This window comes from Columba livia, chromosome 14, assembly GCF_036013475.1.
Source record: "Columba livia isolate bColLiv1 breed racing homer chromosome 14, bColLiv1.pat.W.v2, whole genome shotgun sequence".
NCBI lineage: Eukaryota > Metazoa > Chordata > Aves > Columbiformes > Columbidae > Columba > Columba livia.
In genome coordinates this window covers 18,378,726-18,401,427 of record NC_088615.1, presented here as the reverse complement: position 1 = coordinate 18,401,427, position 22,702 = coordinate 18,378,726, and the positions used below count along the sequence as shown (strand labels likewise).

General features: G+C 50.6%; 1 long non-coding RNA gene across 1 annotated transcript; it reads left to right on the top strand.

The window, feature by feature from the left end:
* Nucleotides 1-267: 267 nt before the first annotated feature.
* On the top strand, nt 268-21,126 carry LOC110359583 (uncharacterized). Its single transcript, XR_010466225.1, has 3 exons — nt 268-3,425; nt 12,877-13,167; nt 20,401-21,126. It is a non-coding gene; the product is annotated as an uncharacterized LOC110359583 (long non-coding RNA).
* Nucleotides 21,127-22,702: the final 1,576 nt, after the last annotated feature.

Below are 22,702 nucleotides of genomic sequence, written 5' to 3'. Positions count from 1 at the left end.
AGCACAGCAGTAGGTGACCTCCAAGAGGGACTTCATTGCCCAGTGACTGAGGCACTGAACCAGATGGGCCACAAACTTAACTCTCCCATGGCCTCGAGGAATTACTTGACTCCCGAACTATTTGTGGCATCTCATTGCTTTTGGAACCATCTTGAAAGACTTTGTTTTCATTCTGATGCATGCTAGTCTTTTTGTGCAATAAAATTGCTGCTCCTGGCTAACCTTCACAACCCTGGAGGTAATCTGGCTCTTCCATAAGCCCACCGGAAAGCAACAGCTTTCTTCTAGCTTACCGGGGGTGCTGGTTGTGGGCAGGCCTGGTGGGGACGAAATCCATCAGCCCACAGGCATGTCCCAGTGTCACTGCTGGGAGCCTGGAGGTGCTCCTGCAGCTGGAGGTTTTGCTTCGCTGCTCCCCATGTCCTTCCCCTGCCTGGGGGTGTGCACTGGGGTGCCCGCACTCCTGTTCGTCTGGCAGTGTGGTTGTTTGGATGAAGCTAAAGCAATGCTATACCCAGAGATTATTTTTAGTCACACTAACAGGCTGCGTTCTGCTTTTCCTTGTGCTGGAGATATTCCTCTTTCCTCTGCACATCTCTGCATGCACAGCCTGGATGAGAAGGGACAGAGATCAATGCTGCAGCCACCCTGTGTCCTGCAGCCCACCCGAAACCTCCAGCCTGCTTCAGTCATCTAGGGTCCCCGCTCAGTGTTGATGCTGCAGGCAGCTCTGGCTCTTGGTTCCCATTCACTCTTGATAGTCCCGGCCTGGTGCAAGGGACTAACCAAGCCCCAGAAGTCTCATTTTTGGATCACCTCCCCAGTTCCAAGATCGTGGGTGGGACTGCCACCCACAGCAAGAGACCAGTGCTAAACTCCCACCTTCAGCCAGTGATGCGCTGCAGGCATCTGCCCTCTCCTGAGTCTCAGTACAACTTCTACGTGCTCCTGAATCTGTTGGTCCCTGCCAGCCATGGGGTCTCCATCCTATCCACCCATCCTCTTTCCAGCACCATAAACCACCATTCTTGGAGAAGACAACCCTGAGCAGGTGGGCAGAGCACATCACACACCTTGTGCATGAGGGACTCGTGTGTGTCCAATACAGAGGAGTCATCAGGCAGTCAATTAGAGCCAGTGCTGTGCTCCCGCTGAAGTCTATTATCAGGGTTTTAGCCGACTGCGCCCTGTTTGGGATAACTGATGTGAGCAGGGTGGGAGAGAGGCAGCAGGAAGCCCCAGAAAGGAGGATTTGTGCTCTGGCTGGTGTGGGGGAGTGAAATCACACGCTGTTTCTCACCGGGATTTCTCAGTAGCAGAGCGTTTTGTTCATCTCCTTCCCTCCTGCTTGGAGAGTGATGTCCCAGGAGCATCAGGAAGCAGCTGTGGCCTGGATTACCTGGTCTGATGCAGTGCTGTGATAAAGCCCAGCTCCTTCACAGCCCTCGGGGAGGAGGAAGGAAGCAGCACAATAGCCAAGGGCCGGAGGAAGGGTCCGTGCAGGAAGACACCCCTCCCTCTTTCCTACCCTTCGCCTTGCATCTGGGGACGCCCTGGGAGCAGCCCCTTCCCTTGGACGCCAGCCATGCTGGAGGCGGGGGGACGTGTCTCAGTATGGGCTGTGAACTGCATCACTGCTCGTTTCCCTGCACTCCGGATGCCGGCAGGAACCGAGGCCTGGAAGTGCAGGTGAGCGGCTCACCCTCGGGGCACCACAACCAGCTGCTGTTCCACAAGAAAGGATGGGGAGCTGATTGTACAGGAAGGACCTTTGCAGAGGGTCAGGAGCAGATGGCAGCAGCACGTACTGCTGTTGCCCTGACCGGGGTTGTGTGTGATGTGGAGCAGTGCTGAGCAGCCTACGACAGGTACCCCGTCTGTCACACAGCCTGCCAAAGGTGACTGAGGAGGGAGCGCAAGGCACCACGAGGTGCTCCAGCATGGTGGGACTGTCAGGTGAGACATGAGGAAGAAATTTTTTACTGTGGGGGTGATGAGACACTGGCCCAAGTTGCCCAGAGGGGTGGTGAATGAGACATCCCAGGCCAGGCTGGACAGGACTCTGAGCAACCTGACTATGTCCCTGCTCATGGCAGGGGTTGGACTGGGTGAGCTTGGAAGGTCCCTTCCAGCACAAACTGTTATGTGATTCTATTCTATTATTCTATGACATGTCCTCCGCCTGCAGTCAGGCTACTGGTCTCCCCCAAAGAGCCAGACCACACCAGACAGAAGCCATGGATGCCACTGCAGACCCACCTGCCTGTCATGGTCCCATACCAGGCAGCCTCTTTCACGTGCTCCTCTCCATCTCATCATCACTCTTTGTTTCTCTCACTCCTCTCTCACATACTCTCATTCATGTAGATCTGCAAGGCTCCCTCTCTGCTGTGGAACTGTCTCCAGGGGCCTCTCTCTCTGCTTTGCTGAGATTATTACTTTTCAAATTTTCTCTTAAACAATGGCAAACCCTCCCGAGAAAATGCAGTGCTCCAGGTTGGGAGCCTGTGCACCTCCGCACAGATTTCCTCGTGCAGACTCTACCTTGCCTTCCCCTCAACCCCCAAGGTGCTGCAGAGGGGGAAATTCAGACACTGCGCTTGCCTGCATAGCTCCCAATAAAGAGTATCAAACAGGAATGAAACACAAAAGCCACCTGGGGAAACATAAAAGCTCCCAATGCATTGCTGGGAGGGCTGACATGGGAACACTGCCTGCCTAAATGTGAGGAAGGAATGGGTAAGTAGGAGGATTCATCTTCTCTGGGTCCGCACAAGCAGAGCAATGAATCAGGAGATGCTCTCCCCACATCCACATGAGCAGACCCCGGCCCCAGACTGCCCGTGCCTCAGGATGCAGGCTGTGGTCGAGCAGTGCTGCTGTCTGTGGGAATCTCCAATTGCTTCTTCAAGCATGCTGGGATAAATGGCACCATGGGAATTTAAGCAGGAACCCGAGGACAAGCTCAGCCTGCCTCTCAAAAGCTCGGCTTTCCCGGGATTGTTGCTGGAGGACTCAGAGGACGTGTCATTATCCACTAGAGAAAGCCAGCAGATATTTGCTGGGATTTGTCCATACGTTCAGCCCCGTCAGATTCACTTTCCCCTGGGACAATTCTGGCATGACTGTTGTTTCCTGCTTGGAGCTGGAGCAGAGGACGGGTGGGGGGCACGTGCAGACCATCACAGCCACCCACCCCTGCCTCTGCCCCGGAGCCTTTGTTGGGGACGGCGGTGGTGCCAGCTGACCTTCCAGACCTACCATGCCTCTCTGGGATTTATAAACTGAGATACTGGATGTTTACATCCATTTCTTCCTGCAGGATGTGTACAAAAGCATCCTAAACTGGAGCTGCGGGACAGACGCTTGCAATGAGGCCTCCTATGCCATGGGCTATTCACCATCAGCCACAGTCACAGCAGAGGGTACGTTCATCCTGGGACATCTGCTCCTTCTCTCAGTCTCCTCCACACCAGTGCCACCTCCAGCCCCTTCCTTTCACCCCCACCCCCAACGCTGCCTCCCTTCTCTTTGCTTCTGGACTGACCAGCTGTTTTTCCTTCTCCCTCCCAGAACATCCCCCACAGCAGTTGCCTGCTCTGACATCCGAGAGTTATTTAATGTATGTTTTCCTTCTTGTAAATGCAATTTGGTGGCTGGAAATAGGGAGGAAACCACGTGAGTAGCAGCTCCCTGCGGGCCTCTGGCAAGCGTTCAGCCCCTTCCCTGGTGCTCGGGGACCTCAGATGCGAGCAAGGCAGCGAGATGCTTGGAGCATCCCTGCTTACAGGAGTTAATGCCTGGTGCAGAGTCACTGTTCCCTGCCCTGATGGCATCTCTTACTAGCCAGCCTGGCCTCAGTCTGGGCAGCACTGCTGCAGAGAGGGTCCCCTTGGCTGCAGCCACCCCCTGCCTGGCACCCATCGTCCCCCTGTCCCACAGCACCTGGGGTTTGGAAGGGGAAACAGAGTGAGGAGCAAGAGCATCACTTTTCCCAAACCAACAGTACTGAAATTACAGGCAGATTAATTTAGCATGAACAAAATGCTATTGCAACACAAATGCCCTCCAGATATAGGGACCAGGCATTTCTCAAGCTTCTCATTGTTTTTTTATTTTTCTATTTTTCCAGAGAGAATGTTAGTCAAATCAGAGCCATCAGCTTGTGGGTGCCACTGTGCCAAGGGGCACCGGGTCAGCGGGAGAGCTGGGATGGCTCGGGCAGCGTGGGGGATGAAGGAGGCAGAAAGCTTCGAAGGGTCACTTCGAGAGCCTGGGAGAGGGTCTGTAGCTGGTCCCTGGTGAGAGCAGCACGGAAATGAGAGGCAGGCAGGCGAGTGATGCTGCCAATAGCTATTACTGCATCTCGCAGCGTTAACACAGGGCGGAGGGGAACGTAATCCCCGGCTGATCTGGCCTGATCCAGCCTGAGTGAGCAGCGGGAGGAGGGTGCAGGCTCTGCCCTGGGGTACATGGCACAGCTTCACCCTGCCAGTGGGCTTACTCCAGCACTAGGTCGTTTCTGGATGATTGTACAGCTTCATGTAATATTCACTCTCTTCTATAAAATAGTCAGCCCACAAAACAGTGCAACGTAGACATTGCACACAGTGTGAGCAAAGGATATGACAGCCAAGTAAATAGCACTGCAAAACAACAGCGCAGGGCTTCCAACGCAGCGTCCAAGTGGACTCACATCAAGGCTGGGACAGCCGGCATCTTCACGGTCTGGAAATGGGGCTGGTTCAGTGCGCTGAACTAGTTTGCTGAGATAATTTAACTGAGGATAGGCAAACCATGATCATCTATAAACATTCATTGAAGATACAGGCGTTTGAGGAAGAACCTGTTATTCAGTGCACAGCCAGCACATGGCTGTCAGGAAGGAGATCCAGGGATCAGCGAGGAAACTGCTCTCAAAATATCACCCTAGGAGGGGGCTAAACAGCCACTTGGCAGGGGCATTATTAGGAAAGAAGTTGAGAATGCCACTGTTGCTTCAGCAGACCAGGGGTCGTAGGTGTTTTCCCACCCTCCATCTGCATCCCACAGAGGTGGGACCTGTGAAAGGATGGTCAGGGCAAAGACACTGAAGGAGCATAAACTGAGCCTGAGGAGGGAGGACACCGGAGGGGACGAGCAAGAGAAAGGGACCAGGAACAGCTATTCAGAGCACCAGGCCCAGCGCACTGGACGAGCAGCAGCCTGAGCATACCAATTCATCCAGTGCATAATTAAAACCTGGAACTCGTTGCCCTGGGAGGTGGCGGGGGCCAAAAACATAAACAGATCTGAAAAGAGATTAGACAAAGCTGGAGCACTGAACATGATGATCTGGGAACAGCTTCTAGCTCCGGAAGCTCCTGAAATGCTGTTGGTGGGTTGCTGCGCGAGGGCTGAGAGGAGAAGGACCTCTCTAAACATCCGTTTTTTCTTACACCCATCCCCTCCGCATCTTCTAATGTCCCTTTGCAGGCAGACCGCAGGGCTACACAAACCTTTGGCCTGAGCTGACGTGGCCACGTTATGCTCTTGTGGTCTTTAAGCACTTTCCTGTTCTCAGTGTGAGAGCAGGGCTCTCGTGGGAGCTTCCCCTTTGTCTCGTCAGCACGTGCTGCCTGCTCGATGTGCTGGGGCTCAGAGCGGGGATTGCATCAGCCCCGGTATGGCGAGCCATGTGCTCAGCATCACTGCTGCGGCACAGGCAGCACCACCAGCAATGGCACTGACAAGGGGCCAGGTCCCTCCTAGGCAGCCCATTTGGTCGCACATACTGTTACAGCCATGAAGTTAACATCTGTCTTATTGAGAACGAGAATTCAAACGCAGCTAGAAGTGTTGGAAATGTTGCAAACTGACTGGATTTGCCAGACAAGCCCATGGGAGAGGACAGGGCTGCTTTTCTGTGAGCAGTCTTACACACTTCCCCATCCCTCAGGTGTCATTTTGGGGTTCAGCCTTCAGGGACGATACCTGTAAGCCTTCCTGAGAACTTATCTATCTGAATACCATACAGGAGCTAGTAACCTTCCCAAACTGAAGAAAACAGATCCGTTTCTTTGCAAGTCATGAATGAGATTGCATTTTTCTGACCCAAATTAGAGGTTAAACTGCCTGAAAGATAGGAGAGATTGTCCCTCTTGGAGGCAGTCAAAAGCTTCATGGAATCCTCCAGCAGCAGGAGAAAAGTTCAAGCTGAGCATGGGGATGCTGCCTCTTACCAATGTGCCAGCGTCGTGGAGAGACCCCAGAAGCCAGCATAGGCGGGCAATAAGCTCCAAATATACTTTATTCTAACCAGAACTGTTTAGCAGAAAAAAACAAATAGAAATGGGGTTTATCCAAAATCAGCCACCACTCCAGCAACATTTAATAACCTGCAGGTTGGATGTCCCAGTTGGGGATATTCTCACCACACGAGCACACCAGAATGATGATCCCCAGCCCGCATTCACTCACATGAAGAGGACTCTGTCACTCAGGGGGACCCGGCAGAAATAATCGCTTGCCTGGGGGGACAATCCAGCAGAAAATCCCTCCCCAAGGAGCAGGTGAGAGCTCTGTTCTGGACTCAAGGGAGGCTCCGATCACAGTCCCACTGCTCCCAGACCACTCCAAGGGGCTCTGGTGGGGGCCCCGTGTTCCAGCCCGGATGGTCTGGCTGTGCTGGTCACCAGCTGTTCCAGAAGCTTCTATGGGCCTGGGTCCTTCCCGGGCTGATGACCTGTCTGGGGACCGGGGCTCCTGACCCTCCTGTCCCCAGCCGGGTGAGGTGACCGTGAGGAGTCACTGTGCCCTAAGGGGATGTGACGGTCACACTGACCGGGGTGTGTAGGTGAGGACAGGGACGCTGGGGGACAAAAGGTGCTAAAGTGCCACCAGCTGCCCTGTTGACAGCTCCAGAGATCATGAGGGTACAACAGCCACAGCCAGGTCCTGGGCCAGTTCTGGTTATGCTCCGCACCAGTTAAAATCTTTACTCTAAAACTCTGACTACTGGGTAATTATTACTGCTTGTCTTTCCCATGCACATGTGAATTCTGCACCTCGTTCCCATTCAACCGTTCAAAGCTGGCTCCACTTTTAATTTATAAAGTGACAAACAAAGGTTGTGTAGTTTGCATTCCATTTCTTTCATGACGCCTCTCATCACTGCCTTTATTTTCCTGCCACCGCTGTGAATCAAGGTGATTTTTTGCTGGAATGCAGTCGTGTAACTCCAAGGTCCCTCCCCTGTGCTTGTCATCTACAGGTGAGAGAGTTTTGTCTCCTGTGCACATTGCTTGCCACTGAAGTTGAATGTCACCAGATCATTTTCTGGCCTCGGCACTCAGTCCCATGACAACGTTTGGCAGCTCCGCACATTCAGATTTTGTTTGCTTGCCCAAATTAATGTTATGCCATCAGTGAGTTCTGCATCTCACTGCTCCCTGTCTTCCCAGCTTGTCTTTTGACTTCATGGGCCAGCTGTGAAAATCACTAGATTTTCATACCCTTTCTTTCCTATTTTTCCACCAGGAGAATTACCCATGAGAGGAATTTCCTTTTTGACCAGTAACAAGTGAATTTCCTTTTGAGTATCTGATACATGAGACTGCCCAAAAGTATTTTGAAAAACCTAACATTATATTGGCCAGATCACCCCTGTGCACATATGGATCCCTTCTGTAAATGGATTTCTGATGCGTGATTTCCTTTCAGGAAAACTGAAGCAACTTTCTCCTATTATATCCTATTTATTAATTTACCCGATAACTCTATTATTTTTTACAATTTCTACCTATTTGCTTGAAACAGCAGTCTGACCTCCTTCTTTGTAAGACTCTACATCCCATTTAATACTTAAAAAAAGCCACCACAAAACCCCTAGTGTCACATTTGATACCTTCTCTTCTTTTGCTACAGAGACCATTTTCAGCTATAGGTTATATATTACAGTTAGTAGATTAGAAATGTCATCTTTTCTTTCCATAAGATTTTTGGGTGAATCTCTCTTATTCTGGCAATTAGTTCCTATTCATGCTGCCAATTTGTTCTAAATTCTCTCTTCTAATGGCACTTCCACTTGAATCAATTCCTTTGATTTTCTAGTATCAACCTGGAGTGTTACCTGAGGCTAAGGCAGCCTTGGGGAACCGAGTAGTCCCATTTTCTCCCTCTTTCCCCTTTCTCTTTAATTTCCTCCCTGACTCTCTAGCTGAGTTCCTCCTCCTCCTTTTTTTCTCTGGGACTGGGTTTCTCTCCTGCCAGCCCCAGTATCTTCTCTGAATTTATAGCCTGACTGTGTTCTCAATTAGCATGTTCCTTCCAGCTTTTATGGCTTCCAAGTCACAACATTTTGAAGACTACGGCAACATATTATAGACTGTACATGTAAAATAGGTATTAACTGCATCTATATCTTCCTGGACTCATAATTTCCGTCTTCTGTTGAGCTCTCCAAAGACTACACAGGACTTGGAGGCAGACGTGACTTCAGACAGTGCTCTCTAAATTACCTTCCCTGGTGCGTGTTGTTTAGCAAAGACCTTCCTGACATTCTCCCCCTACTCTTGCTCCTCTTCTGTGACTTCACCGAGGTGGAAATAAATGTAGATGCCCTTCCAACACCTTCTCTGCTGCTTGCCTCCTCCTCCAGCTCCTCAAGAGCTCTGCAGGACTGCAGAGTCCTGGTCAGATCTGCCCTGTCCCCAGGACAACCCTCACTGCTCTCGTCCAGGATAAGGCAAGCCGACCAGCGAGATTTTGGGATGCCTCTTTAGTAAGAGCAGAATGGAGCGAGGAATCAGCTTGTGGATGGAGATGGAGCAGCTGCCTGCTGAGCTGGCATGAGATGTCCCGGAGCAATGTGTGGCTCTCAGCGAGGGGCTCTGTGCTGGGGGACCTGCCAGCTGCATGTGTGGGTGTCCAGGAAAGTGTTTCAAGAACTCCCAGTGATGTGTTGACTGCTGATTTGCAGTGTCTCCAGCTGTGCTCCCCAGGTTGGACACACTCAGCACCCTTAGCTGGGCTGCTGAGCTTCTGTGGAGAAAGGAAAGGAGGCGTATATGGGAAAGGTGTCCCTGTAGCTCTCCTGGCTTGCCCCATGATTGAGTCTGATGCAGAACAGCATCAGCAGACACTGAACAGACATTGAATTGCCCCTCAGCCTTTGTCAGGGGTCTCTTCTCCACTGCCTGCCTGCTAAAGGCTGATTCCTGAATGCAGCTTTTCTCTGGCTATATCTCCTTCCCTCTCATTGCCCAACTTTATTAGTTCATGAAATGAAGCTGAACATCCCTTAGGAAAAGACTGTAAACCCTGCCTGACTCACTAACTTCCTCAGCTGTAAACTGGGGTTGCATGACCCAGTGATTGTGTGGCTTGATGGACCATTTCAAGACTAAGGAGATAAATGCCTGGTAAGGCAATGGAGAGTTGTTGGCTGTAGTGGAGAAAGAGTTGCCTGTGAGATTTCATTCACACTTGACATGAGGCTGAAGGTTCTCTCAGATCCTGTTTGTGACCCCAGACCTGCAACACATGCAGGATTAAAGTCATTGCTTTGCTGTCTGAGCAAATGCAGTTCAGCAGTAGCATGGCTGAGCTCTCTTCAATCCTGTCCTGACCGTGAAACCTGCCTGAGGACAAACAGCTCAAGCAGTCCGGTGACCAAAAGAAATCCATTCCCCCTACAAGCTCAACTTAAACCCAAACATGACAAAATTCAGAAATTGTATGCTATTGAGCAGACAAAGCCGCATGTACAGCCAATTAATTCAGAGGTCATAAACAAAATTAGAAGGGCATTCATCCATGTGATTCACTGAAAACCTTAAGAGTGAGTGGCAGCAGCGAGGATATTATAGAAATGGCAGTGAAGCTTTCGGGAGGAGCACGATGTGCACTTTGGCAAGGTGGATGACAGGATCACTAAGTTGAAGCTAGTGGCTTTTATTAAACCATTTGGACATCAGGAATGTAAGTGAATGTCTTTCAGTGTTAGTTCTGCTCCCAAGGCATTTGAAAGAATAATAGCACTGGTCTTGGAGGGATTTCAAGACACTGAAATTAGAATGAATGCTGTTTTTAATTTGGACTAACGAGCTTAAAGAGCAAAATGAAAGACTCCGAGCAATTTTGCAGAGTCAAGACACTTAACACTAAGCTGAGGCACATCAGAATCTGATCTTTGCAAGCGTTTTCCATCTCATATACAGAAAGAGCAAACAAGACCCAGTGTCTGATTCAGATTAAACGGTTAATTATTACTGCTATTGTTGAACTCTGACAGGGCAGCAAATCAGTGATGTATGAGAGAGAAATAAACCCAGCCCTGCTCTGAACAGCCTGCAATGCAAGGGAGGATACAGTGAGTACCAGGGACTCACAGCATTGCAAGCATATTTATTAGTGTCATCTCACTTATCCTGAGATTGACAGAAGATGGGAATCTTTAGCATGGACTTGACTGGAGTGAGATAGTAGCCGGGGGCCAAGCACAAGGCGAGTGAATAATAATAATAATAATAATAAAAACAGTACAATAAATGCCCAGATTTACTGGGATGGTCACCTGCCCAGCAAACCTCACTCCAAATCTGTCTGCGGTAGATGACCCCCAAGGGATTTGCTGGACATTGTCTCATTCTGAGCAGTCACGCTGGTATTAAGTTAAAATACCTATTGCCTTGCAACAACACACTTCAAGGTTTGTTTGGAAAGCATCTGGCCATATTATTTAAAAAAATGTGCAATTACAGTTGCGGCAAGATTCTGCAGCGAGGTGCAAAAAAGAAAATGAATGTTCCCAGCTGTGTCAGAAAGTCTGTTTACATGAAAGTCCTTACACCAGCTCCTTATTTCTTGAGAACCAGGTCTTTGCAGCTGCTGCTTGAATTCCCTTGCACAATGGAAAATAATAATAATAAAATAAATAACAGCAGTCTGTGAGGACTTGGGTACAATGCTTCTCATGGTGGGGACCTCAGGTGGCTGAGCGATAGTTACAAGATTTGTCTTTCTTCACAGGATCAGCTTCTTGTTTGAGCAGAGGTTGTTGTGTGGTGGCTGAGCAAGTGTTCTGGTGTCATTGTGTGACGCACGGTGACAGGGCATGATGACATGCAGGAACAGTTCCTCTTAGGTGGCAAAAGCAAACCCACAGGGCTGAGTCTCTCAATTCAGCAAGCACAAACGTCAGCAGGAAGATTCAGGCCACCAATCTGTGTGGCTGGTCAACCTCATCTAGAAGCAGCTTTTGTTCCTCTTCTCCTCCTGACATCACACATGTTGCTGTTCTTCTCGTTCTGCAGCTGCTTGCTCTTTATGTTGCAATAGCTTTGCTCCTGCTCCATCTCTCATATGCATGTGCAAATTACATGTGTGCAGAGGGGAAAGCAGCCAGTCCTGCCCCTGCCCTGCCTGCTCTGACCACCTTCAACCCCGCTTACATGGTGTAACTGCCAGCGGCCTCCTCTTGGGGATCATCCCTTTGGATGATGATTTCATACTGTTCCAGATGGTGCCGTCCAGTGGAATATTTAATTGTTCTTTCCATGGAGCCTGAGCTAAGTTGGGCAGGAACATTAAATACTTTCAATCAGGGCTTGATGGTGTCTCTTACTACATTTCAATGAGGGGTTTCTAGTTAAGTGTTTTACAAAGAAAATCTTGTGCCTCATTAACATGAATCGCAGTGTTTCAAGTGGAAATGGGCATGTAATGGGCTTTCCAGTTTACCAGGACAGTGGTGGATCTGTGAGATGCACTTCCAGATGTTGGGGGGAGACCAGAGGACTCTCTCCTTACAAGCCAAAGGCTGTGCTGGTCCAGGTTCCTTGGGACACCATGTGTTCACCAGCCTGTGCCTGGCTGGTTTGACCACTGCCTGGATTAGCAGGTGCCTTCGCTGAGCTTCCCCCGCAGACCTTGTCTCTTGGTCCATCTGTTGCCCCAATGACTTGCCATGATGCACTGACATCCCCCAATAAGTCCTTGTCTTAAACTGGGCACCCTGAAATTGCAACCCTTGCAGGACAGAGAGAGGCAGAGCCCCTGACATGGAGCAGATTTGTTCTGCTGCTGCCATAGCATCCCTTGGCCAAAGCAAGCATTTCCTTCTGGAGCAGAGCATGCTCCCAGCTCAGCACCGCTCACAGCTCTTGCCTGGGACAGCACATGTGAGGAACAAGGCTGTCCCTTCCAGTCTGTCCCACTCTTTGTCCCTACACCTGATCACTGCTTCTCTACCACAAGGAATCCCCCAGCTGGCCTCTTTGGCATGATGAAGAGGAGGCCCGTCCTGATTTTTTATAATACAAGGATTAAAGTGTGGCTGAAAATCAGTCACTTTCCCCTGAGCTCCATCTGCATCCCTGCTGCAGCTTTCTCCCTCATCCTTCCCTCATTCCTGAACCCATCAACTATTGACTCTGCCTCTCTGTTGAGAGGGCTGGAACAGCTCTGCTGGGAGGACAGGCTGAGAGAGTTGGGGTGTTCAGCTGGAAAAGAGAAGGCTCTGGGGAGACCTTATTGTGGCCTTGCTGGACTTAAAAGAGGCTCATAAAAAAGATGGGGACAAACTTTTAGCAGGGCCTGTTGTGACAGGAGAAGGGGTGATGGTTTAAAGTAAAGGAGGGAGATTCAGGCTGGACATGAGGAAGAAACTGTTGCCCCTGAGGGTGGTGAGAGCCTGGCCCAGGTTGGCCAGAGAGGTGGTGGATGAACCATCCCTGGAGACATCCCAGGCCAGGCTGGACGGGGCTCTGAGCAACCTGAGCTGGTGAAGATGTCCCTGCTCATGGCAGGGGGGGCACTGGGGGAGCTGGGAAGGTCCCTTCAACCCAAACCATTCTGTGATTCTATGGTGATTCTATGATTCCAAACACTTCCCAGTAACCAGAAGATGCTTGGGCACAGCGGAGCAGAGAACAGGACATGCACAGAGCCACAGGCAGCAACCTGCACTTCCCACCTGAGGCAGTGGCAGCAGCAGGGACTGGGCTGCAGCTCAGAGTGGAGACCATGCCTGCTTCATCACGGGATGCCGGTACGCCAACACAAAAGCCTCTCTGTCTCATGTGGCCTCCCTTTTCTCCCCGCTCCTCAACCCTCCCTCAGCCAGGAGCATGCACAGTGTGCTGCAACCTCCCTCCTGCTCACATCCTGCCAGGAGAGGACATCAAGGTGAGGATGGGAAGCCAGGTGGGATCTGCCGGGCTCTCAGGGCCATCAGGGCGGGGAGGCTTGAAACAATCCAATTTAGCAGGCGCTGCTCACAGGGACATGAATAATGGGAAGTTGATGCTAAACTGGAGCCATAATTTTCATACCAGTGCAAACAGATCCAAATTGTGATAAAAGGTTTTCATCTGTGGAGGCTTGGAGAGGCCCCTGTGCTCTGATTTACTGCGCCTCTTAATGTCGCATCTGACAGCACTTTGCAAACAAAATGTTCTGGCCATAAACTAGCAGTAGAGTGAGTTAGTGAGTCTGGGGGAGGGGAAGGGATGAAAAGAGAGGGTGTGAAGGGGTGCTGTTATTGCACTGTTGCTCAGGTATCACTGCAGATGAGCCTGTTGGAAGAGACCAAGGTGGGAGGCAAAGGGAAGATGAGACCAAAGGCAGAGAGGCACTTAAGTCTGTGAAGCCCAAAGCAAGGGACCCACCTCCTCCTGCCAGTCATCACAAGAGCTGCGTGTCCAAATGTGAACCTGGACAATCCACATCCCTGAATGGAGACCAGGGGTACTAGTGCCGGCTCCTGCTCCCAGGAGCGGGGGACCTGGCTTCTTCGGTTCAGAGCATTAGTGGCTTGGCAGGGACACACGTCAGCCAGGGCTGCTTCGCCTGCCCTCCGCTGCCACCTCCTCTGTGCCTAAAGCTGCCCCGTCACCTTCCCCTTCTTCTGCCCCTAGCTGAGACTTGAGAAGCCCGCATCTCCAGGGAAAAGACCTGCACAGCAAGACAGAGCAAGTGAGCGAGATCAGAGAGTCCACCAGGAGAGGTGGACATTGTGCCTCTTGCCTGGGAAGGGCTGTCTTCTGCAGTGATCTCCCCTTTCAACCCCAGATGCGGCCACCTGAGAAGCCTGATGCTGGGAGAAAGCTGGTCTCCTAAAGTGTGAGATACTTCAGGTCCTGGGCGGGTGTCTGGCAGGGTGCTGGGTTAATTGGAAATATGGGTAAAGAAGCAGGAGCTGCAGGCTGATGGAACGCAGTACCCAGGCATCTGAGCACACAGGCTGCTACGTTTTGCACCAGTGGAAGGTTTTGCAGCCTGCTTGGCTCTGTTCCCAGATATAATGAGCTGCAGTAATTGAGCCCAGAGGTCAAAAATGTGCGGCTCACTGTTGCCAGAGCATAGAGGGCACTGTCTTCTGTGCAGGAAAGGCTTGGCGGAGGTGATGTCTTGTCTCCATGGTTATTTGGATGTTGAGTGGCATGGATGGTGCTGAAATGACCAAGATATCTTCTGGGAACTGTAGTGCCAGGCAAACTGGCCAGGCCCAGAGTTAATGTGCAGGGTGGTGCCCAGGCCAGCACCACAGGGGAGCAGTGCCAGGAGGAGCCCAGTGCCCAGCCTGTGGCTCTGAGGTCCTTGCAGGAGCTGTGTCAGCTTGTTAGAAAGGGATTTCTGCACTCAGGAAGACTGAATAGGTCTCTATTGGAGCCAAATCTGTGAATAAATTCAGTCAGATGAATTCCTTGACACTGGATCATGGCTTTTTTTCTCCTCAAACCTCGTGACCAAGCTCAGTGTGATTTGGTATGCTCTTCCTTGATCTCACCATCACCTTTCTTTCTGGTCTGGGCAGAATCTCCTGCCATGTACACATCATTACTTTTTAAAAACATTTAGATATTGAGCATAGGTAGTCCAGAGTTGAGGTTTTCTGATAGCATGGTCTTGATAGGATGAGAGGAAATAGCCTCAAGTTGTGCCAGGGGAGGTTTAGTTTGGATATTGGAAAAAATTTCTTAATGGACAGGGCTGTGGGGCATTGGAACAGGCTGCCCAGGGTGGTGCTGGAGTCACCATCCCTGGAGGGTTGAAAAGACATGGAGATGGGGTTCCCAGGACATGAGGCAGTGCCAGGGGTGGGTTATGGTTGGACTCGATGATCCTGAGGGCCTCTTCCAGCCAAAATGATTCTGTGATTCTGATTGGGTCCCACAGCCCAGACCTGTGAGATATCAGAAAACCTGCAACACTGTGCCACACACTCATTTAGCAAGTAACCTATCCAACAACGCTCTGACTAAGCACTGACACATTTGTAATGTGAGCTGCCTCCTGTCCCCTGGGAAAAGCAAATGACATTATTGTAACTCAGACAGTTAATATCAGGCCTTCCTTCCTCCTGTCCCCAGCCTGTGCAATGACCACTTCAGCACTGAAAACATATGAGCATCTTCTTAATGACATTCCCAGCAGCACATCGTTGCTCTGGAGAGGACTGATCCCTGTAGCCATTCATAATGTGGCTGTAAGCAAGCAGGCTGGGATCTGCTTCCCTATCATCCTGTAAGCAAGCAGGCTGGGATCTGCTTCCCTATCGTCCTGTAAGCAAGCAGGCTGGGATCTGCTTCCCTATCGTCATGTGTCAGACTCCGCTCATGCTGAAGAAGGGTCAAGCTCAGCAGGGAAGGAAAGCTGAATGAAAATGCCCATTGGTGAGCAGCCTGGGCTGTGCCCGTTGCTCCCTTTGGTGCAACCAAATGAGCATGAGCAAAATACTTCTCCATGTCAGGCCTTGTCCCCTCTGCTCACAGAAGTTGGATCCCTCCATGACTGTATCTGCCCTTTCTTTTTCAATTTTGAGGCAGGATCTCCCCTGTCATTCTTGGGGATTTGTCATCATCTGTACCAGCAGGTTGAGATGATCCAAACTCTTAATGATTCCAAACTCCTACCATGATCCCAAGCTCCTCTGCTTTTCTTATCTGAACTGCTGGAAACATCTGACCTGGCTGGAGATCTTGTATGGGCCTGGAAAGCCCTTTATAAAATGAAAAGTATATTTTTGGGGAGATAGTTGGTGTTGCCCCACTGAGGTTTGCCATCGACTTGTGAAGTTTGTTGTTTTAGCTGAAGGTTGCTGATGCTGCAGCTATTTTCTCAGTTGCCGCTTGATCTCTACTTGGTCTCTCAACATACATCGCCCTGGAGTGAGACATAGGAATGTCTGTGATGTTTGGAACAGTCCTGGAGAAAATGCAGAACATGAGGAAAGCCAGACAATGTTTAGTACAGGAAAAAGGACACCACAGTTAGGGTCCTGGAACAGAGAGGTACACAGCCGCATCCAAGACCTAGGTACGGACACATCCAAAGTGGCTTGGAAAACAAGCTCAGGGTGAAACATGTAGGTTTCCTCTGCAGAGACTGATGGCAACTGGCTCTGCAAATGGGCACTGTGCAAAGCACTCACCAACCCTGGCCAAGCAGAAGAGATCACAGTGTCAAGTCCTGATGCATGGCTGGGTATCAGCCTCACCAGACACCGTGTACACTATTGCCTGCACCCAGACCTGTCATTTTGTTTGATCCAGGTGGTGAAGGAGTTACAGACGCATATGATGAGATTTTTTGTGTTTATTTTCACCAGGTTTTCTCTAGCAAGAGATGGATGGGAGAAAGGAGTCCTCAGACAAAGATATCTGCCCTGGGTTTAGATGGACCTCTACATGGTACCTTCTGGTTGATGCAGCACTTTGTGGCTGAGCTGACTGTTTGGACCACCCTGGAAAGCAAGGGCTTTATTTCAGGGACTGGAGCTTTTTAACACCCCTGAGATATTCCTTGCTCCAAAAAACAGGCATGCACAAGGCTAGAGATTTTAACACCTGCTGGGGTAAGGAAAGGCACATGCTGTGCCTTCGAAGCCGGGCCTATCAGTGGACACACAAGAGCTGATGGTGCTGGTAGACACGCTCCTGGAGCTCACACTGAGCTCAAATCCTCCTCACCTCAGGACTGGGCTGCTTCGGCTGTTGTCAAAGCAACAGCAGCTGTTCTGCAGTTTCTCCTGGCAATATAGTTTTGCACTGAACCTCAGTGACAGTTACATGTACTCCCAATCCAGATGCTTTCATGATATCTCCTTCTCCTGTTGCGGCATAAAAGAGCCAGCACACGTGGTGGCATAAAACATGTTTTGAATTTCCCCCAGTGAGAAAACTCATGGCAAAGATGATTAGTCCAGTAAAAACAACCCCACTCAACAGTTAATTCCTCCTATAAACCACACCACAATAACACAGGGCAAATTATACTTTATTGCCAGCTGTGCTTCCCACCTGCACACTGTTTGAAACTGTGAGAAGTCAGAGATGATGGCATCAGTTCCTTGGAGTCATGTCTAATGCTGGGTTTTATTTCAGTGCTGAGGGTATGGCAAGTGCTTGGTGTGGGGATTCATTTGTGCATGGGTCACTGCGGAAAGATAAGCAGAAAGTCACTGTCACACTAGCACCCTACAGCATTGCTAGAGATGGGAATTAAATGTCCTGTCCTCCTGCCACCACCTGCAAGGAGCTTTTGCTCCTTGGGTGCAACTCTGGGTGCACAAGTTCCCACAGGTGACATGGGGAGCTGTCGTGGCACTGGTGGCACTAGACATCTGGCCCAGTGCAAATATAATAGGCTTTCTGAATACCTTTATACTGTAAAATTTATAACAGATCTGGATATGGACACCTCAAAAATAAAAATCCTGAAGCCCCAGGTGGGAAAAACCAGCCAGTCTTACAATGTCTTTGGGGTCCCGTTTACCAAACCCAAGCATGCACGATGAAGGCTTAGGGTAATGGGCTCTTCACTTCCCCCAGCCTGCTGGTGGTGTCCCTTGGGGATGGGGCACCAGCAGCTCGGAGCTGTGCAGAGAGCTGCCAACCTGCGTGGCTAAAAGCTTTGCGGTGAGAACAAGGGCGTATGTCTACAGGCAACAAAACAAGCAGTAGCTTGATTTTGGGGTGAACAGTGGTTTGAGCAGGTTAAATTGGAATGGCTGCCTTCTCTTGGGGTCCTGCTCTGTTCTTTCTTAGTGCTTCTGCCACTCGTTCCAGCCCCCATGTTCCTGGATCAAAACTGCAAACCCACACCGGTGGGCAGCTTAGAGAAAGATGGTGCAGAAGCAGCTTCTATTGCTACCAACGGGAGTGCTCGGCGCCAGATAGCACAGCGGCTCAACAGGACAAATCCCCCATGTGTGGTTGCTCTACGTCCAAGGAAATCCCTAATCCACCTGCTCCTTGGAGCTGCTGGCCCGAGAGGGATGAACGCTGCGGGCACAGAGAGCCCTGGAGCCCGGCCATCGCCTCCCATGGTCCGGTGCCATCGCAGCTCCCAGTCCTTCCTGAGCAGCACAATAGCTCTTGACAATAGCTCTTCCTCTGCCCCTCTGAGGACAGGGCTGCAATCTTTCTAATGAGTTTGTTCGAAATGAATTTTCCAGGTTTTCACCACAATTGCTCCCCCCGCCCCCTCATTCCGTCTTTCCAGCTGCCTGACTCCAGCACTCCCCAGCTCACCCAGCACTGAGACTGTTTCTCTCTTCACTCGCAGTTTAATTATATGAACTGCCTTATTTATTTTTTTTTTTTTTTTTGCTTTTGGTAGCTATTTGGTGTGTGAATTCAATGTTCATAATGTACCCTGGGAACCCCAGCTCTGCGTGTGCTTTGCTGGGTCCCAGCACTGCTGATTAGAAAGAGATCCTTTATCCGTGCCAGAGAGGCTGGCGCATCAAAGCAGCCCAAACTTTACCATTCACATCTCCCCCTTTCTGAAATGCCTGTGGGTCCCTGCCACACTCGGAGCCTCTTTGAAAATCTCTGCAATTCAAATAGTCAGACTGACACTTTCATCGCTGGGGTCGTGACTCCTACCAAGAGTTATTAGTGTGCCTTTCTCTATTCTTTAAAGCTCTTTCATATAATGTTCTGTCTGATTGTGTTTAGAAAGGATTTTGTGTAGATTTGCCACTGATGCGGCTCTTTCTGTGTGGTGCTTTCTCTGGGCTGGGGGTGACGATGCCCTTTGCTTCTCTCCCTGGCTGAAGGGATTGCTGCCTGTCAGGGGCATCCTCCCCAGGGGGCTGTGGGGCTGGGGGCTGTTCCTCTGGCCACTCTGCTCTGCCAGGGGAGCTGTAAGCAGCACCAGTGTTGCCAGGTCCCCATCCCTGAAGAGATCCCAGGCCAGGCTGGATGGAGCTCTGAGCAACCTGGTCTGGGTGAAGATGTCCCTGCCCGTGGCAGGGGGCTGGACTAGATGAGTTTGAAGGTCTCTTCCAACCCAAACTGTTCTTTGGTTCTTTGATTCTATGATCCTATGTCCATGAGGGTTTGTCAGGGCTGCTCACAGAGATACCAGGCCAAGTGGTCACTGATACCAGCAGTGACAAGGCACAGGCTACACAGCCTGGCTTCTGTGCCAGGGGTGTTTCCATCCCCATTTCACTGTCGGCGTTTCCCGTCTCTGGGATTTGTAAGCACAGCTGCATTCTCCTGTCCACATCAGCCTGTCCCCAAAGAGCTGAGCATCCCTGCACCACCAGGGCTTTTCCCACCCTGCCCAGAGTCCCTCTGCTTGTGACACCCAAAAAAAGCAGCTCCTGCCCTTTGTTCCCTCCTCATTTTTGCAGTCAGAAGCAGACTCCTATTCTCCTTTCTCTGCATCTCATCCAACAACCAGTTTTCCCCAGAAAGAAGGAGCTGGCAGCCCTCAGGGTCCAGCAGAGAGAATGAGGCATCTGATGGATCCTAGAAAGCAGGACACTCCAGCTTTGCTTCTCTTCTCCATGACTGTTTTATTTCCTTCCAGTCTCAAATGCTACCACTGCAGCCTGCATCTCCTCTTCAGGCTGTTGTCTGGCCTCGTCTGCAGCCTCCAGACAAAGTTTTGCCATATCCCCAGGCAGAGATCCCATTCCTTGCAGATGCCTGAGAGAATGAGCAAGCCATTGGTTTATGGCCCAAAGCATGCAGGATTATCTCCTGGCTGAGCCAAATGTGTGATCCCATCCAAGGGTGGCCACCAGGGACGTCATCTAACCCATTTACAGATCTAACCCCCTTCTGATCCCTGCTAAATCCACATCCTTAGGCATGCCTTGTGGCCATGAGTCCCTCCAGCTAAGCTTTTGCTGTACATATAAAACTGTTTCCTTTTATCAGTTTTAATTAGGTTGCCTTCTGGTTTAATGGTCTGGCATATTCTTTTTCACTTTGAGAAAAAGGCGAGCAGGGGGACAGGCTGTTCATTACGTGACAACTGTAGCGCACAGGTACCCTGCACCATGTCCCCACTCATCATCTCTTCCACAAAGTGATCCCAGACCTTTCCAGTTGCCTGTATGCCAAGCTCCTGAAGTGCAGCACTTCCATCACCCTCATGTTCTGGTGTGCTTGGTTCCAGGTAATGTGACAAAAAGAAACATCTAGCTGTTTCTTACAATTTGCCTGCAAGAAAGCAAACCTGTGAACCTCACCTGTGATCATCTGCAACACAAGGACCTTGCCTGTGGCAGCTTCTGCCCAAGCTCCAACATGAACACAGATCCATAGCATCTTTTATCCTTCTTCTGCATCTTGGCATGGCTGGGGGGCACCTACGCTGGACTAGTCTTTTCCTGAAGGACTGTACCCCATGGAAGGGACCACACTGGAGCAGTTTGTGAAGATCTGCAGCCCATGGGAAGGATTCACATTGGAGAAGTTAATGGAGAACTGTCTCCCATGGGAGGGACCACATGCTGGAGCAGGTGAAGAGGGTAAGGAGGAAGAGGAAGGACTAGCAGAGACAATGTGTGATGAACTGACCACAGCTGACCCTCCCCATCCCTCTGTGCTGTTTGGAGGGAGGAGGTGGAGAAATCAAGTTGAGCCCAGGAATAAGGGAGGAGTGATGGGAAGGTGTTTTAAGATTTGGTTTTATTTTTTATTATCCTATTCTAACTTGATTGGTAATAAATAAAACTGATTTCCCTGAGAAGAGTCTGTTTTGCCTATGGTGGTAATTAGTGAACGATCTCTGCCTTTTCTTATCTCAACCTATGAGCCTTTTGTTATATTTTCTCTTGGCTGTCCAGGTGAGGAGGGGAATGATAAGCAGCTTTGGTGGGCACCTGATGTCCAGGAGGGTCAACCCCCCACAACCTGTGGGGAAATCAATTCACTGCTGCTGAGATCCCCTCTGCAGGTGCTGATGCTGTGTGACGGTTCCTGGAAGAAACATAGCCCTGCCTGATGTGGTGTGTGTGCACACGGGTGTGAGTGGGCAGGAGAGTGCTCAGACACCTGGGCAGAGTTCTTCTCACTTGGCTTTAGATGTCCATAGTGTACATTTCACCAACTGGGCCACGCATTTCTGTTTCATTTGCACTCACCGTAAAGAAAAATGAACTTCCAGGCAAGATATGTCTGATATACTCTGTCGTACACCCCAAACCTGCTGTAAGAGGAGCCCAGGGTGATTAATTCTGCTGAAGGTGTCTACCTCTGGTCAGATTAGACCGATCATGTGCCTAGCTTCATCTTTCCAGGAAGAATTTTGCAAGGATTGAAAAAAAAAATGAGGCTGTACAAACACTGTGTCCAAGGAAGCTGAGAGCTCTTATTTCTAAATGGAGAGGAAGCAAGTAGCTGAAGCATATGAAAAAAATCTAGGAGGGCTGGAAGGAGTTCAAGCTCTATCTAGAGGCTTTCTAGGAGACACAGAGAGATGCCCTACAAATACAAAGAGGTCAAAGCCAATTGCCTGGAAGTAGAAGCTCTGCTGAGGGCTCAGATGTTCGGGCATAGTTTCAAGTGCAGCCTCAAACTGCCCAACCATGGCTGGCAAAGGGGGTTGAGGAGTTGACCCCCAACATGTCTCACTGGAACGATGAGGCTTGATGAAAACAGAAAGAAGCCAGCATGCCCTGGCATCCCTGGTGCTTGCTAAGAGATGAGGGGCCCAGAGAACTGGCTTGTGCACAAACCTGAGGGCTGGCAAAGCACGGGCAACCATCCAGCACAGCCCACAGGCAGGGCTCAGCTAAGGCATAGCAAACCCTGCTGCTTCTGCCTTCTCCAGCCCATGGGAGCACTGTCAGGCTGTTCCTGCTTGGGTGAAGGGCATCTCCTTCTCTTCCCACTGCTGCTGCAGCTGCTGCTCCTCCATGCAACAGTGGCTCAGGCCCATGTTGCAGTTCAAATGTACCAGGCAAAGAGATGAACCAGAAGGGAAGATGCACCAGAAGGGAAGATGACCTGGGCATGGGCTGACAGGGAGATGGAGCAGGCAGGAGGATGAAGCAGGCAGGGAGCTGGTTCTGGGCTAAGCAGCCAAGCCTTGATGATGCAGCAGAAGTTCCCCTGGACTGACTTCTCCAGAGCTGACAGCAATGCCTGCCTGCTGCCCAGGACCAGATGACAACCTGCATTGGCTGGGACTCAACAGAGGTCCAGGGAGGTTCAGCAGGACCCCCACCTGCATTAGCTGGGGAGCTGAGTAACATGACAGGGTAGCACAGCCAGGTCCCAGCGAGGAGCCTGGGCTGAGAACCACAGCCAGGATGGGCAGTCAGAGTCAATGGAGAGGAGCAGAGCCATGGTGAGGCTGCAGGACGTGCTGCAGAGCTCGAGCCCAGCCATGCGAAGGAGAGGCTGTCTTCCACAGGGCTGCACACATGCATGTGTCTCACGTACAACGTGGAGCAGGGGCTGCTCATTTGATT